Below are 12,537 nucleotides of genomic sequence, written 5' to 3' on the forward strand. Positions count from 1 at the left end.
CAAGCTTTCGGTAGAAGTTGTAGTAGGTTCCTGAAATACAATGGTTGGCAGCACATTCCTATACAATGAGTTGTTGTTTGTTATCACCAAAATATCGGATTCAACAATTTCCCCCTTTTTGGTGATGACAAAACTTAAGTGCTCCAAGAACAATATGAAAGCATAAAAATGAACTTCATTGAGAGAATGAATTTCATTAAGTACAATAAGCATTTTTATTACACCTACAGAAAAAAAGCGGCTGCGATAAGTAAAGAAGAGATAAGTTGTTCATCTTTTGAACCAACTGGCTCCTCCTGACCTATCGCCTTCTCTTCTTCTTCTGTCGGCTTCTTCTTTTCTTCTGGACTCTTCTTCACGTCTTCTTGCCTCTGCTGCTCTACGTTGCTCTTCTTCCCCCTTTTTGGCATCACCTTGGTTGAGCCGAAGGATGACCTCAGTGAGTTGAGTGCCAAGGCAGGCTTGCATAGTGTCTATTTTTGCATCGATTTGAGCAAGTAGAGTGGCTTGCATAGTGTCCATCCGATCATTCAACTGCTTATGAAGGCGATTTTCGGATCGGATAACTTGTTCGGAGACGGTAGAGAGCGTGTTGATTTGAGTGCGATGATGATTAGTGATCTCTGTGGACAGACGAGCAAGGTCTCGAGACACGGTCTCGAAATGCCGAATCATCGTCTGGCGTGAATTATCGACCGATAAGGAAGAGTTTGTTATGTCTTGAGAGAAGGACCTAACCGTTTGCATGAGCTCATGAAGCCGATTTATCAAGGTATGATCTAGAGCTGCGGCCATGGCTTCAATTAAAGAATCATCAGTCTGAATCATTTGCCCTTCTGAGTCATTTCTTGGTGAAACCGGGCTAGACTCACGATGATGTGGTGCGGGTGAACTTGCTGGAGAGCTACCCGATGGACCTTCCAATAATGGTACAGTTGGAGATGTAATAGTTTCGACTGCAGCCAATATGGTTGGTGGAGTACCAGGATCAGCACTTGGTTCATCCATAATGAGATCTTCCATAAACTTTTCAGTAGATGGAGACGGTTGAAGTGCTGGATCAGCATCAGTCACTTGCTGTTCTGGAGATGCAGGTGATACAATAGTGCTTGATATCTCCGTTGGGGGCACTGTTGCTTCACTACTGCAAGGAGCCTCTGTCACAGAGGTGACAGGTATCTCTTGTGCAACCACTTCTAAAACATCTTGTGAATGACCGGGAGAAGTGTGAGCGGTCGTCACGGGAGAGGAGCGAGCAATCACAACTGCTTCCGGTGGAGTAACTGCTTGGACTGCGGTTGAGGAGGGGTCGACCGATGAAGATGCTGCTACACTCGATTTTAGAGCATATGATTGAAAGAGGTCAGCAGTGATGAGATCGGTCAGAATCCCATCTGAAGAAGGAAGAGCATAGACATCTTCTTCACCCTGATCTTGAGTGAGAAAGGTTTTCATCATTACTTGTGCTTCCAGCACATAAGCTTGCAAACAGGCTGCTGAAGCTGGTGTTTTGACATTGTTGAGAGCTTGGAAGTGCTGAAGTAGTTGAGTGATTTGACGTAGACTATCCTGTAGTCCAGTCAAAATCACAAAGTCATCGGCAGCGGTAGGACTCTTGGATTTGAAATTCTTGACACGCTCATTAATTAGCAGTGATAGTAGGCTTCCTCGAAGCTTCAAGTCTATGAGATGTCGTCTTCCCAGAGCCTCCACGATGTCTTCAGTATCAGCAAATAGAAGCATCTTCTGCTCAATGACGTTTAGAGATTTCCATTTAGGAAATATTTGAGCGAGTGTCAAGTGAGTGCGGGAGTGATGCCATCTGTCAAAACGTTGTAGATGACGCTTGACAGTACGGAGCACGTGAGAGATGATCATATTGAGTTCTATCGTAGCTGCTGGTTGAGCCTTGGGTGTGTAGATCATCACACCTTTCCCTTTGTCTTTGGGATCAGCTAGAGTGACCTCAGGAGCTGATGAGGCACCTTCCCGGATTATCACACCTTTTGTAGGACGAGGAGCAGTAGAAGCAACAACGGTAGTAGTCTCGACCGTTGGCAGGGTAGGAGCAAGTCCAGAAAGAGACTTTAGCTTCTTGTGCTGCCTCTTCTTCTCGCCTGCAGGCGTGGATGACACAGCTGCTTTGGAGACCGAAGGGGATGACTTGCTGAAAGCTTGAATCAGTGGAACATTCTCACGTGATTCATCTTCAGAGTCAGATTCGATGATTAGTTGACGCTTGGCAGACTTTTTGGTATGGACTGGTTTGGCCACGACCGAAACCGTTGAAAGCGGTTGAGGGATAGCAATAGCCTTTGCGGTTGAGGGCAAGGTGTCGACAGCAGTCTCTTTCTTGTTCAGGAATTTGAGAATCGTAGACTTGTTGAGCCATTTGGTGGGATGCAGAGGCTCAGTCTTGGAAAAGTCCACTCCAAGGACGCCCAAGATGTGGCAGATTTGCAAAGCAAATCCCTCGGATTGCCCTTTCCCCCTGATCATTTCACATAGAATATTGAACAGAATGTCTGACCAGTTTATGTTGATCTTGGAGGCAATACAAGCCATGTATTGAAATTTCTCCAGCGTCACCTTGTCGTAAGATCCAGCCTTGGCCAGAAGATTCTTGGCCACGATATTAGTCAGTAGCCTGAATGGAGCTTTGAGAGATGTCTTCTGGGCCGGCAGTTTGATCGGAGCATCAGTAGTTGAGAACTCCTTCAACCAATAAGAGCAGTTACCATCTGGAAGATCCGTGCATTTTGTCAAACCCCTGGAGGGCAGATCAAATGTGCTAGCGAAGAACTTCTGATTGAAGGAGTAGACCTCTGTCTTGATCAAGCATTTGATAGTCCCATGCTCGATTTGAGCGGTTGCGAAGAACTCCTTCAAAACAGGCAAATCGCAGATGGCGCTGCATTCCAGAAATTTCTTCAGTCCAGAGGCTTCAAGCATGGTGAAGACCTCAGTTATTCCTGCGTTGTTTGCCTTAACAACGGAATCAAAGTTGATGGCGAGGCAAGTCTTCTGGATCGACATGATATCTATAGATAAGAACTCGAGCAAAGAGTAAGCAAAAGCTTGAGAGTAATTCGATGGAGCGTTTAATACAATATGAAAGTTTTTAGCAAAGGTGAAAGATTGATATACGAGTGTAAAGAAGTATATATAGGAACCTATGGGCCATAGGGTGATGTCATGAAAAGTATTTTTGAAATTCAAAAAGTTTTGAAGAGCATAATCACGGCGCCCAATTAATGTCATTTGGTTCAAAGCACCAAGCTGCTAGTACGAAGTCTGTCAGAGACTAGTTAAAGGCGGATGATATGCCAATATTAATGGCAACGTAACAGCTAATCTATTAATGTCATATTGACAATCATTCCCCCTAAACACATGCATACTAACTTAAATCTACTAAGCCAAGAATATTTCGAAAATATGAAAACTTAGCGTCCGGTAGAGGCTTGGTGAATATGTCTGCTGCTTGCTGATCGGTAGAGATGTATTCCAGCCTAATTTCCTTCTTTAAGACATGATCTCGGATAAAGTGATGCCTGACATCAATGTGCTTTGTTCGAGAGTGCATCACTGGATTGTGAGTGATGGCTATGGCACTTGTATTGTCACAGTAGATTGGAGCTTCACTCGACCGAATCCCATAATCATTAAGCTGCTGTTGAATCCAGAGTATTTGAGCACAACAGCTGCCAGCAGCAAGGTATTCTGCTTCGGCGGTCGAGGTAGCAATTGATGTCTGCTTCTTACTTGACCACGAAATTAGTCTATCTCCAAGGAATTGACATGTGCCACTTGTACTTTTGCGATCAATTCTACAACCTGCATAATCTGCATCTGAATAGCCAATAAGATTAAGATTTGAATCTTTGGGATACCAAAGACCCACATTAGTAGTTCCTTTAATATATTTAAGTATTCGTTTGGTAGCAATGAAATGAGATTGCTTAGGTGCGGCTTGAAATCTAGCACATAAACAAACTGAATACATGATATCCGGTCGACTGGCAGTCAAATAGAGCAGTGAACCAATAAGGCCTCGATACATGGTTACCTCAACCGGAATTCCCCCTTCATCTTTATCAAGCTTAATTGATGTACTCATGGGGGTAGATACAGTTGAGCATTGTTCCATTCCAAACTTCTTTACCAATTCCTTGGCATACTTGGACTGATTGATGAATATTCCAGTTTCAAGTTGCTTTACTTGAAGTCCAAGAAAGAAGTTTAGCTCGCCCATCATGCTCATTTCAAACTTCTCCTTCATCAGTTTAGAGAACTTTGAGCACAACTTGGGGTTAGTTGACCCAAATATAATGTCATCAACATAAATTTGTACTAGTAACACATGATCACCTTTTACAAATTTAAACAGGGTCTTATCGACCGTTCCAATTTGGAAATCATGTTCCAGTAAAAATTTTAGCAAAGTGTCATACCAAGCACGCGGTGCTTGTTTTAATCCATAGAGAGCTTTGTCAAGTTTATAGATATATTGAGGATGAGTAGGATTGACAAAACCTGGTGGTTGTTCAACGTACACCTCTTCTTGAAGTAGACCATTGAGGAATGCAGACTTCACATCCATTTGATAAACTTTGAAATTCTTGAAGGCTGCATAAGCAAGAAAGATGCGGATTGCTTCTAGTCTTGCAACTGGCGCGAAAGATTCCTCAAAGTCTATGCCTTCTTCTTGTCTGAATCCTTGAGCAACAAGTCGAGCTTTGTTACGCACAACAGTGCCATGTTCATCGAGCTTGTTACGAAACACCCATCTAGTTCCAATCACATTTTGATTTTTCGGTCGAGGAACTAGATGCCAAACATTGTTGCGGGTGAATTGATTCAACTCTTCTTGCATAGCTTCAATCCAGCTGGCATCTGATAGAGCTTCATCTATTTTCTTGGGCTCTACCTGAGATATGAAAGCGGCATGCAAGAATTCATTAATCATTTGACCACGTGTTTTTCGAGGAGCAGAAGGGTCACCTATGACCAACCCAGGTGGATGATCTTTGTTCCACCTAAAATAATTCCCTAAAGGGTTGTCATCAATTGGTTGATGAACGTCCTCGTTTACTGGATCATCATTGGCTGGAGGATTGTTATCAACCGGTGGATCCACTTCTGGCCTTGTTTGATCACACCCGGTGGAGGGAACTGGATCATCCTTCTTTGGAGGATATAGATCACTGTCACTCTCTTCCTGTAGATTTGTGTTTTCCAGTCTGTGACTCAGATCATTTATGCTCCCTTGAGTTTGTTCTGTACATAGAGTAGATTCATCAAAAACAACATGAATGGTTTCCTCGACCGTTAGTGATCTTTGATTGAACACTCGATAAGCTCTGCTAACGGCTGAGTAACCAATAAAAGTTCCTTCGTCTGCTTTGGCATCGAAGGCTGTCAAATGGTTTTTGCCATTGTTGTGGATAAAGCATTTGCACCCAAAAATTTTGAAATAAGAAATGTCAGGTTTTGTGCCATTCCAGATCTCATATGGAGTTTTGTTAAATCGTTTATTAATCATAGATCTGTTTTGAGTATAGCAAGCTGTGTTAACTGCTTCTGCCCAAAGTCTTTGAGAAACATTTGAATCAGCAATCATAGTTCTGGCTGCTTCTTTTAAAGTACGGTTCCTTCTTTCAGCCACCCCATTTTGCTGTGGGGATCTAGCAGCTGACAACTCATGCTTGATTCCCTGATCATCTAGATAAGTCATAAGAGTGATGTTTAAAAATTCAGTCCCTCTATCACTCCTGATTCTATCTATTACAGTAGATTGTTCATTTTGCAAGCGTTTAAAAAGCTTAATCAGGTGAGGTGCAGTTTGATCTTTTGAAGAGAGAAAGATGACCCAAGTAAATCGAGAAAAGTCATCTATAACAACAAGAGCATATCTCATTCCCCCTATGCTTCTTACTGGTATAGGACCAAATAGGTCCATGTGAAGTAAGTCTAAACATTTGGAAGAGGACATACACCCTTTATTTTTAAAAGTTGCTCTCACCTGCTTTCCTAGTTGACAAGCAGGACAAACTTTGTCTTTTACAAAATCTCCTTCGGGCAGACCAGAAACCAAATCATGCTTCCTCAAGTTAAAAATGGACTTAAAATTTAGATGATTTAACCGCTTATGCCACAACCAATGTTTATCATGATGAGCAGTAAGACAAGTGGGTGAAGAAATATGTGAGCAAGACCAGTTTACCTTGTAGGTGTTTAGGTCTCGTACACCGGTCATAAGAGTCTCACCTTTGTCATTTTTTATGAGGCACGTGTGTTTGTGAAACTCGACCGAATGATCATTGTCACATAGTTGACTAATACTTATCAAATTATAGCATAGTTTGTCAACAAGTAACACATCTTTAATAATGAAGTTACCATGGATGATCTTACCCTTACCCACGGTTTTACCTTTGGAGTTGTCTCCAAAGCTGATCTTTGGTCCTTTGCACAACACCACTTCTGTTAGAAGTTCTGGATTCCCTGTCATGTGTCGTGAGCAACCGCTATCTAAATACCAGGTAGTTGTCCTTGATAGAAGTGGTTTTCTCGCCCGTTTGGACTTTTAGTACCTGCAAAGAGTGAAGAACTTTTGGTACCCATATCTAGTAGGGTCCAGGTCGGATTAGCCCTTTCGGGACCCACACCTGGAACACCCTTACAGGTTTGCCCGTGTGTGTGTCCAGAAATCTGTGCGGTCGATAGGCAGTAAATGTGTGTGCTTGTGAGGTTGCTGTGTGCTGCTTGCCTTTTTTATTTTCATCAGTTAGCATGTACCTCTTTTGAACTGGCCTGCAATTAAAGTACTGGTAAGGCTTCTCCTTTGACCATATTTTCTTAGAGTAGTTAGACTCATTCCATGGCCTTTTGAAATTAGATTGGTTTCCCTTTCTTCTTTCATTAGGTTTTGGTTTGATCCAAGTTCCTCTTTGATTAGAGGTCTGGGGATCCACATATCCCAGCCCTCTATGCTTAGAGCTTCGTTCGTTCGATACTTTCTGATTTTTGTCAAAGCTGCACTTATCGTGTTCATATATCGTGCTGGACCTGACAAATCTTATTTTGTTAAGATTGCCTTTGTCCAGGCTTGACTGAATACAGGATTCCATAGACTGTTCATTTGTTCCAAACCCTAGACCGGTTTTATCATGCACCGGTCTTTGGATTTCTTGAATCTTGTCAATGGTTACCGAAGATTTATTCCAAGCCTTAATGGTTTCAAGTAGTTTTTTATTTTCAATCAAGGTAGCTTGGAATACTCTTTTCAAGGTGTCGTTCTCAGTAGCCAGCAGACTTAGCTTGACCTTAAGACCATCAAGCTCTTTTTGCTGCATGCAGCTTGATTTGCTTGACTTATCTTTTAGGTTAGCTCTTTCTGCCTTTACTTCCTCGAACTCCTTGGATAATGCTTTGTATTCATTAGCCATTTCGTGTAAAGCAGTAACTAAATCACTGTGAGTAAATTCAGGTGAGCCAAAGTCAAATACCTCCTCAGCTTCTTCTTCGATGTCGGCCATAAGGCATTCCACTTTTTCATCATCGCTGTCATCTGAAGAGCTTCCGGTATTGGAGTTTTCAGAGTCAGACTCAGCCCACTTGCTTTTGCTTTCATCTGCTACTAGAACCCTTTGGTCTTTTCCTTTTCTAAACGTCCTTTTATCCTCCTTACCCCTTCTTCTTTCGGAGAATTGCTTCTGATCATTGTTCTTAGGCTTGGTGCAGTCTGCAATGAAATGGCCTGGCTTTCCACAGTTAAAACAAGTAGGACCATCGTTTGTATGGTCCGATTTATGATAATTTTTAAATTTAGAATTGTTTTTACGCATAAATTTACCAAATTTCTTGACAAAGAGTGTCATGGCTTCATTGCTGATTTGCTCAGCTGATCTCTTTGGAGGTTCCTCGACCGGTGGACGTATCACGGTTGAGGTTAAGGCCTTGGTTGGTTGAGATGTGGATGGTTCATCTTCTGTTCTCATGTTGAGCTCGAACTCGTAGGCTTTGAGATCAGCAAAGAGATCATGCAGTTCAACCTTGCTCAAATCTTTTGACTCTCTCATGGCCACTGTCTTGATCTCCCATTCTTTGGGCAGAGCTCTCATAACCTTCACAGCAATTTCACGGTTAGTATAAGTTTTACCTAAAGCAGTAAGATCACAGATGATACTACTGAACCGTTCATCAAATTCAGCCATGGTTTCCCTGGCTTCATTTTGGCGTTGTCATATTTTTGAATGGCCAGAGTGAGCTTGTTTTCCTTTGTCTGGTCATTCCCTTCACACAGCTGAGTGAGCTTCTCCCAAATCTCCTTTGCTGTGGAACATGACTTGATTTTGCTGAACATATTCTTGTCCAGTGTTTTGTATAGGATGTCCCGGGCCACATTGTCAAGATTGGCCTTCTTTTTGTCCTCAGTGGTCCACTCAGCTCTTGGTTTCTCAATCATTTGTCCTGCACCATCGGCTAGAGCTGGGTTGACCTTCATAATTTTGATAGGACCGTCTGTTATGACATATAGCATGTCATCATCCTGTGCTGCAAGATGTGCCTGCATGCGAATTTTCCAATCATCATACTCTTCTTTAGAAAACATAGGAATTCTGTTGAAAGAAGTCATGATTTGAAAACTTCAGATCAGCAGTTGAGAAAGGAACCCGCTCTGATACCACTTGTTGGGATCGGTTCAGAGGTAGAGGGGGGGGGGTGAATACACTCTGAAACTTTTCTTCTACTTCTTTAGAAAGATCAAGTGAGGTTTAGTTCACTTAATCAGTTTTCTCAACTTCTAAAATGTTTTGAACAACTTAAATAGTGCGGAAATAGTTCAAAGGTTTTAGTGATGCAAAGTTTATAATGCAATGTATGAGCAGGATGTGAGATAAGTTGCAGTAAATGCTAAAGCACGATTTTATGGAAGTTCGAAGGCTTAATCCTTCTACGTCTCCCCTTCTTCCACTTAGGAAGGAATTCACTAGAAGACTTTGGTTATTACAACGTCTTGTAATACACCCACTTCAGACTTAGGACTTATCCAATGCCTAATCCGAAACTCCTAGATTTACACAGATAAGATTCTCAGTTCTTATCAGACTGGTGGAAGCTTTCAGAGCAGCTTCAAGTCTCTTCAACACTGAGTATAGTTGAGTTGAGCTTCTCAGACTGCAGAGCGGTCGAGAGGCTTGAAAACCCTAGGATGATCCTTGACGATCAGATATGTGAACTGTAGGCGAGGGTTTATTTGAGCAGCAGATGAATGATCTTGTAAGTGTGCTCAAGTATATCAGATGAGGACTTCTGATATTAGTCAAGTGATTGAAATTTTTCTGAGTTGCTTGTCTCTCTTCGTTGTCTTGTCTCACTGCATATTGTTGTTTGAGCAATCTTCCCTTTATATAGGTCAATCATCAACGTCTTTATTTTGAACGTTCTGATGCTGCATTGAATGCACATTTAATGCTCATAAATGCATTGATGATTCTGCATGAGGATCGTACACTGCAGACAACTTCCAGGATCCAAAACTGGAATAAACGGTCGAATGCTTTATCTGCAGTCATTCTGTGTTTTTGCCATTTTGGTACAACCTGTTGTCTTGATTTGCAGGAGTCAACAAATCTTCTGAAACGCCGGTTCTGCTTTTAATAAAAGATCCTGCAAAGAACATCTTGTCACAGGTACTTGTCTCGAGATATCTAGATAGGCAGTTGGCATTCTACCGGTAGAGATATTTGTCCTCTGCTGGTTTGAATAACCAGTCGATAAGCTTGTGACTTCAACCGGTCGAGAGATAAAGGCGGTTGACAAGCTTCCGGTAGATAGATTTATCCTCTGCTGGTTTTGATAGCCAGTTGATAGGCTTGTGACTTCAGCCGGTCGAGAGCAAAGGCGGTTGACAAGCTTTCGGTAGAAGTTGTAGTAGGTTCCTGAAATACAATGGTTGGCAGCACATTCCTATACAATGAGTTGTTGTTTGTTATCACCAAAATATCGGATTCAACACTCTTTCAAATAAAAAATTAAAATGCAATTAATATTTTTAAAATATTTTTTTACTATGAATATGTGATTTTCATTGTGAATTTACGTGACTACCGTTTTTTTTATTACATAATGAATGTTTTTTTCTCAATTATTTATTCATGTGACTCTTCAATTAAATTATTTGTTTAAAAATTATACTATGTACTCTTTCAAATAAAATTTTTAAAACAATTTTTTACTTTGATTTATAATTTATCGTATTCGATTATTTACTTCACAGATGAACCAACACATGAAATACTAATAATAATAATAAATTTTGGTATCTTACAAGATAGTATATGTATATTTAAATAAAAAAAATCCATATCATACTTTATTTTCATATTAATCTATCTTTTATCTATCCTATTACTCTTATGAGTATAGGAGAGCAAGAATTACGATTAAATTACATATTTTTTACACAATAATTTTCTGAAGTTCATTTTTATATTTTATACACCTACTATTTATTATTTGCTCATTTTCTTATTTGAGTTTTTTCTACAAAATTTATTTAACTTATTTAATTCACAATATTTTTCTAGATATATATTACAAGATATTTTATGAATACTTAAAATAGAAAATTTACATCGTGTAATTTATATTTTCTATTAATATGTCGATGGTTTATTCTATTACTATTATAAATATATAAATAACAATTATGAATTAACTTAAATATTTTTTACACGCTATTTTATTTTTTCCACTTTCATATTTTGTGTATATACTATTTATTATTTGCTCATTTTCTTATTTAAGTTTTCTTTCAAACTATATTTAATTTATTTAATCCACACTATTTTTCTATTAATCTTACAAGATAGTATATGAGTACTTAAAATAAATTAATGCTACATAGTACTATAAATATATTTAAATTATTTTTCTATTAATCTTACAAGATAATAATAATAATAATAATAATAATAATAATAATAATAATAATAATAATAATATATGCCTATATACTTAAAATATAAAAATGTACACAATGTAATTTATTTTTTACACATTATTTTTTCTGTTAATATATTAGTTATTATCAATTATATATTAATTACTATTACAAAATATAATCAATATATATATCCTTTTTTAATCACTGTTTGATTTATAATTATGAGTTTAATTAAATATTCTTATTTTTCATACACTATTTTTCTATAAATTTTACAATATATTATATGAATATTTAAATAAAATTTTTATAATGTACTACATACTTAAATGTCTATGTTTTTTACACATTGTTTATTTACTAATATTACATAATAATATATGGATATTAAAAATAAATAAATGAAATAATTAAAAAATATATGAAATATAAATATTGCTCTACAAATACAATCAAATAATTTTACTTAAATTTTGTCATTCTACGTTATTTTTCTTGTCAAACTCATCGAATATGAGTTCAAATATATTAAATTAGCAAACTAATGACGTCACTGATCGAATAAACCGAATTCTTGAATTGTATAATTAGTTTTTGTTTTGATAATTTGTTTCATTTGAAAATTTAACTCACAAAAAACTATTATTAGAACTTAAGGTGGAAAAAAAATTCAAAACATGATCATACATGACTCAATCACTAACTCATACATAAAAAACAATTATCAACATACTGTATCGAGAACTTTCTAATTAATTAAACACATATATTAAAATATTTTAATTAATTAATCTAACGTCATTTATAATTATCATATTTTGTCTTTGAACTAACACCGTTTATTCTTCAGATTTTTATCATAATTCTATGTCAGCATGTTAATCTTGAATCTTAATTATGATGTATATTTTAGTTTGTAAATAGTTATTAAATTATGATTCAATAAATTTATTTTGACGCATAAATATTGATATTTGGAATATAAATTGTAGATGTATATTGTATGCATGCATGCAATACATATATAATAATTAATATAAAAGTAAAAAAAAACCCCATAAAACGTGAACTAGACAAGGTATATAAAAAAACTAGACAATTAAACAAAAAGTAACACAAGTAAAAACTAAATAATTGTCTATTACCTATAGCTTACTAATATTGAATTATCAAAATTAGGGAAAGTGAGAGGCTTTTATTTAGTTAAAAAAAATAATCAAAAACTAACATTTGATTGAGCTACAATGATTCACTACAAAGTTAGTGGATTAAAAGATGCAACACAACGTGAACTATTGAAAATATTAAATGGGTTAAGTTGTACAAAACTCAAATATACAAGTATCTCTTTTAGTGTAAATTAAGAGTTCACTCACTTTAAGTGGTTATGTTGCATCATTGCAAAAAGTCAAAGTTCATAGACTATACTTGTGATGTCCGAGACTGACAAGAGGGTGGAGAATAATCGTCGGTGTCAAGAAGTTAAAAGAATTAAGCGGCTCTTGACAGGCTTTTAGAAAAAGAAGAATTTGAATGAACCGATTTTATACCGAAATGAGAGAGGTCTCAGACTACGTAGGTAT

The sequence above is a fragment of the Henckelia pumila genome, chromosome 1, assembly GCF_033568475.1.
Source record: "Henckelia pumila isolate YLH828 chromosome 1, ASM3356847v2, whole genome shotgun sequence".
Classification (NCBI taxonomy): Eukaryota; Viridiplantae; Streptophyta; class Magnoliopsida; order Lamiales; family Gesneriaceae; genus Henckelia; species Henckelia pumila.